This window comes from Pectinophora gossypiella, unplaced genomic scaffold, assembly GCF_024362695.1.
Source record: "Pectinophora gossypiella unplaced genomic scaffold, ilPecGoss1.1 Pgos_31, whole genome shotgun sequence".
Classification (NCBI taxonomy): Eukaryota; Metazoa; Arthropoda; class Insecta; order Lepidoptera; family Gelechiidae; genus Pectinophora; species Pectinophora gossypiella.
In genome coordinates this window covers 1,337,021-1,343,315 of record NW_026063241.1, presented here as the reverse complement: position 1 = coordinate 1,343,315, position 6,295 = coordinate 1,337,021, and the positions used below count along the sequence as shown (strand labels likewise).

General features: G+C 35.2%; 1 long non-coding RNA gene across 1 annotated transcript; it reads right to left on the bottom strand.

Moving 5' to 3' along the window:
• Window positions 1–3,727: 3,727 nt before the first annotated feature.
• LOC126380911 (uncharacterized) lies at window positions 3,728–4,910 on the bottom strand. Its single transcript, XR_007568580.1, has 4 exons — window positions 4,704–4,910; window positions 4,431–4,558; window positions 4,139–4,297; window positions 3,728–3,845 (listed from the first exon to the last, which is right to left on the bottom strand). It is a non-coding gene; the product is annotated as an uncharacterized LOC126380911 (long non-coding RNA).
• Window positions 4,911–6,295: the final 1,385 nt, after the last annotated feature.

Genomic DNA, 6,295 nt, shown 5'->3' with positions numbered 1-6,295 from the left:
TATATATAGCTACAAACCCATGTACCTATTGACTGACTGACTCACTGACATAATTGTTCTCCCAGAAGGAGCGTCGGGGGGTAAAAATAATGTATGAGAAAAGTGATCTGGATCTCCCGGTGAGTATGGGAAAACTTCCAGATCTTGGAAAACTGCTCCGCATCAGGGAGAGACTCTACGGCCTGGCGCAACTATCGCACCTGGAATGATTCTTTTTTCACGAAACCTATTAAAATCTTGGTCAAAAACTATTGTCGGTGAAAAAAAATCAAAATGGCGGAAAAACAAGATGGCCGCCATACAAAATTTTGTTTTTCCAGAAAATGTCTCAGGGGTAAAAACTGTGTATGGGAAGTGTGATCGGAACGTCAAGCTTAATATGAAACAACTGCTCGATCTTGAAAAACTGCTCCGCATCAGGGTGACACCCTACGGCCTGGCAAAACTATAAAACCTGGAGCAATTTTATTTTCACATGACATATTTAAATCTTGGTCAAATTCAATCGCCGGTGAAAAAAAACCAAAATGGCGGAAAAACAAGATGGCCGCCATACAAAATTTTGTTTTTCCAAAAAAATGTCTTAGAGGTAAAAACAATGTATGGGGGTCTAATCGGAATGTCATGTTGAGTATGGAAATACTTCTCGATCTTTGAAATCTGCTCCGCATCAGGGAGACACCCTACGGTCTGGCGAAACTATCGCACCTGGAACGATTCTTTTTTCACGAGACCTATTTAAATCTTGGTCAAATTTTATCGTCGGAGAAAAAAAACCAAAATGGCGGAAAAACAAGATGGCCGCCATACAAAATTTTGTTTTTCCAAAAAAATGTCTTAGAGGTAAAAACAATGTATGGGGGTCTAATCGGAATGTCATGTTGAGTATGGAAATACTTCTCGATCTTTGAAATCTGCTCCGCATCAGGGAGACACCCTACGGCCTGGCAAAACTATAAAACCTGGAGCAATTTTATTTTCACATGACATATTTAAATCTTGGTCAAATTCAATCGCCGGTGAAAAAAAAAACAAAATGGCAGAAAAACAAGATGGCCGCCATACAAAATTTTGTTTTTCCAAAAAAATGTCTTAGAGGTAAAAACAATGTATGGGGGTCTAATCGGAATGTCATGTTGAGTATGGAAATACTTCTCGATCTTTGAAATCTGCTCCGCATCAGGGAGACACCCTACGGTCTGGCGAAACTATCGCACCTGGAACGATTCTTTTTTCACGAGACCTATTTAAATCTTGGTCAAATTTTATCGTCGGAGAAAAAAAACCAAAATGGCGGAAAAACAAGATGGCCGCCATACAAAATTTTGTTTTTCCAAAAAAATGTCTTAGAGGTAAAAACAATGTATGGGGGTCTAATCGGAATGTCATGTTGAGTATGGAAATACTTCTCGATCTTTGAAATCTGCTCCGCATCAGGGAGACACCCTACGGCCTGGCAAAACTATCACATCTAGATCAATTGTTTTTTCGCACAATGTATTTAAATCTTGGTCAAATCCAATCGCCGGCGAAAAAAAATCAAAATGGCGGAAAAACAAGATGGCCGCCATACAAAATTTTGTTTTTTCAGAAAATGTCTCGGTGGTAAAAATTATGTATAAGTATGTAATCGGAACGTCTTGTTGAGTATGGAGACACTTCTCTTTCTTCAAATCTGCTCCGCATCAGGGAGACACCCTACGGCCTGGCAAAACTATAAAACCTGGAGCAATTTTTCTTTCGCAAAACATATTTAAATCTTGGTCAAATTCAATCCCCGCTGAAAAAAAAACAAAATGGCGGAAAAACAAGATGGCCGCCATACAAAATTTTCGTTTTTCCCGAAAATGCCTCGGGGGTAAATATGATGTATGAGGAATGTGATCGAAACATCATGTTGAGTATGGAAATACGTCTCGATCTTTGAAAACTGCTCCGCATCAGGGCGGCATCCTACGGCCTGGCGAAACTATCGCATCTGGAACTTTTTTGTTTTTACGAAACCTATTCAAATCTTGGTCAAATTCTATTGTCGGTGAAAAAAAATCAAAATGGCGGAAAAACAAGATGGCCGCCATACAAAATTATCGTTTTTCCCGAAAATTCCTCGGAGGTAAAAATGATGTATGAGGAATGTGATCGAAACATCATGTTGAGTATGGAAATACTTTTCGATCTTCGAAAGCTGCTCCGCATCAGAGAGACACCCTACAGCCTGGCGAAACTATCGCACCTGGAATTGTTTGTTTTCACGAGATCTATTTAAGTCTTGGTCAAATTCTATCCCAGGTGAGAAAAAAAAACAAAATGGTGGAAGTTTTGTTTTTTCCAAAAGGAGCCCTGGGAGGTAAAAATAATGTATAGGGGGTTGGATCGGAATGTCTTATTGAGTATGAAATTCTTCTCAACTTTCTAAAACTGCTCCGCATCAGGGGGACAACCTTCAGCCTGGCAAACATATCGCACCTGCAACATCTTTTTTTGCATAACGTATTTAAATCTTGCTCAAATTCTATCGCCGGTGAAAAAAAACCATAATGGCGGAAAAACAAGATGGCCGTTGAACAAAGTTAGGTAGGTGGTTGCTAATTCCTGTAAATACCATCTATGTAATACCTACTTATTTTATTTAAAGTTATATCTGCCATTTTCTTATCCGCCGAAAAGCAAAGGGAAGGGTAGGTAATCGACAAGCATAAAATTTATGGAACACACGTCAATTTTAAGCACAAATCTAAAACAACCGTCTAAAAATCTTACATTGGCCATAACCCGACAGAATTACGTTGACAGCACACGTCAAACGGTATGCATACCAGCGAGATACCTTTTTAATTCGCCCGGGTTATTCATTCATTTACTCATTCTTCCTAAAATTAAGAGCTATCAATCATCCGTCCCTTTCCTTTTCGGCGGATAAGAAAATGACAGGTATAACTTAAAGTAAAATTAGGAGGTGTCTGCAGAAATCGGGGCCTTAGCAAAACTGTTAAATGAAAAATAATGTGTAGTTTCAAAATGGCGGCGAAGCTAACCTAGCCACTTGGCTTCAAAATCAAATCAAATTAACTAGGTATAAAACAGAGGCCCTATCAAGACATTTTACAGCATGCCTGCCAATATCTATGTAGTTTGTTCAACGAAAAGCAATATCTAATTTCGATCCCATGCCCATAGTAAAATATTTTTTTTCCTAATTATAATAACACACGTTACTCTTGACTTTCCAGACTAGGTACATTCCTAAAAAAAATATGGATGGTGCTGTCCAGATTTAACTTTCTCTTTGCTCAGGTAAATAATTATTCAAAAATATAAAGTAATGGTAGAGGCATACATATTAATAAAGTGCTTGATATTCTCTGAATAATAATGGGTGGAAGATTTGTTGTGCCTGGATGTAATAACAAGGCTAATCATTTATACCCAAAAACAAAGATACAGTTTGGCCAGAACAAGCCTGGCTGATCACCCGATTATCTGAAAGTAAGACAATCCGTGCTCCGGATGGCATGTTAAGCTATTGGCCTCAGTTACTACTTATTGATGTAAGTAGTTGTTTCCCAAAACCAGACTAAATATATTGACATGGTTACATATTACCAATTAGTAAGTAGGTATATAAACTTAATAATTAAAATACACATAGTTAACTTTTTATCAATTTAATGATATAATATAAAATGATTTAAGCTCATAGTTTAACAATTCTATGAACATAAATAGCTACTAACTACATATAATGCAACGTCACACTTAATACAGTTTTAACATTCACTAGATATTAATGCTTTTGAGGTAAGCTCATCCTGCAAACAAGGCATGCACCAGCATCCATCAGACATCTGAAAGCAAATATGAATGTTCTTAAAACATAATTGTAGTTTTGACGTCCATATGGAACCAAGAAATACAAATTAGGCATCCCGTACACTTACAATAAAGAAATGCACAATATTTTATTTAATGTGTAGGGATAACATTAAATTGAAATTAGAACAATGTTTCAATCATAAATATTTCCTTATAACAATTATTTCCTTAAAACTGTTAAACAGCTCTCACACAAAATAACTTTATTACCTGTCTCGGAGACATTTCTTTTTCTATACATATAATATCACTCTTCAATTCTTACCATAAGTCTGTGGCCTGTAATTTTGTCTTTCTGAGTGCCTTCCCAAAGATATTTCACAACTTATACAGATACAATTGTGTCTAACTCTCAGACTGGAACATTCTTCAGCAGTTGTTATTGTTGTTGTTGCTTAGTATGAGTTAATTATGACAAAGTCACCTATAAATAAATAACTTTATAATAACAGTGTCATTTGATTGTATGTTCCTTAGATACTTTATGCAATACAGTATATTGTGTATTGTATTGTACCTTATTGATAAGAAATTAATCAGAAAAAAAATACAGGTACCGTATCATGTCCACGCCATTTTTTTCTATTAAAGACACCAGTTCAGAGCTAAGCTCCACATTCATGCATTGTATTCATTTGTAGGTTTGGTTTCAACAGAATGTGGCAATGGAGTCAAACAACCATGTCTGAAATGAAATAAAAAAGGACTGTATTAATAAGCAAAACACAATTTCTTGCGATGCAGTTCACTCTTCTTCATTGAAAGTGCTACGCTCGCGCAACGTGAAGTAACGTTTATTTAAAGCATTATATTTTTAAGAAGATACTTACATTGCAATTTATCAACGAACATTAACATCATCCACAAACTTTTTTCAGCTCTATCCAAAACACATTTGACATTTCTGGAAGTTTCTACGGTAGAATTGCGACGCAAAAACGGGAAAGCAGGGCTTGAGTCGATAAACTTGTAAGTTCCAGTTCTTGCAGACAGACAATTTGTAACAAAGAAACACAAGAAAGTAGTAGGTACCTACCATTTTTTTTTTTTGGTTATTTTGTCCGTAGGACAGGCAAAGGGATCATAGCCCATACAGCCAAGTCATGTGTTATATTTATTTATATATTTTTAGTTATAAAATTCATAGAAGGCCTAAATCAAGTCTGGCGTATTTTTACAAAATTAAGGCCGAAGCCAATTCTTAGTTTGATTTCAGAATTAAGGCCGAAGCTAGGTACCTACCAAAGATTCAGTCAGTAACACTCAAGGCCAATTTTTTTTTTGTTTTCACCGAAGGGTTAGGCAAAGGAAACTATGCCCACACAACCATGTCTCATGTACCTTTTTTTCGTGATGGTTGATGATTAATGAAATGATGAAAGGTGATGACGACAAATGATGAGATGACATCTAAGCCTTCATTCTCGGAGCAGGCAGACTCTTACTCCGAACCTCAAACGAATTAACTCAAAAATCCGTATAAACTTTTTATGAGTGGTTTTTTGGCACGAAGCGAAAACAGAAAAAAATAACATAAATAGAGTAATATTTTTTTCTAATACAATTACACTATCGCCAATGTTTTACTTCTAACTTAATACGATCATTAACCACAAAACACCACTTCATATTAATTATTTAGATTATTCAGTGAAGAAAGCAACCATATCGCTCACGTTTCCGCCAAAAAGTCCGAAACAAAAAAATAATTATGACTATGTCACTGTGTAATGTTTAGGGTTAAATATAATAATAAGCAATATATTGCTTATTTATTCATTCCATCGACATCTATAATTCCAAGCAAAGTAAATAAGTACCTCAATATTTTTTCGATGTTGGCTGTTTGAATCTGCTTTGCCAGTGAATTTCTTTTTTTAGCCTCATGGACTGCCTTTATTTAAAAAAAGTAAACTCTTGGAATTTTTTTTGGACCGTTGGAAAGACTCATCCTTGTCAGACAATTAAGTGAAATATTAACAAATACCCCCTAAAATGTCAAGTATTTTCAATCCATTTATCTTTAACATTAAGATGACATTTAAAAAAATATATATGAGTGCATATTTCTCTGTTTGTAACCAGGCCAAAAATTAAAAGAAAATTGTTGGCGTCAGTTGGCGCGAAAAAGGTGACAATCGTTATTTTTTTCACTTGTATTCCAAGATTTCCAAAGGTAAGTTGATTTTGTGTTATTAATAATTTAACAATTATTGATCAACATTTAGATAAAATATGTATTATATAAGAACCTACTCTTTAAGATTTTAAGAAAGTTAGCCTTAAAATATATATATGAAAGTAATCTATATCTTTCTCTACTGATTTTCTCTTTTTCAAATAACTAATGTACTTAAGTGAGAACAGTAAAACGGTAAGTACCTACCTACTTAAAAGCTCTAATTCTTATTTTATTGTCTAT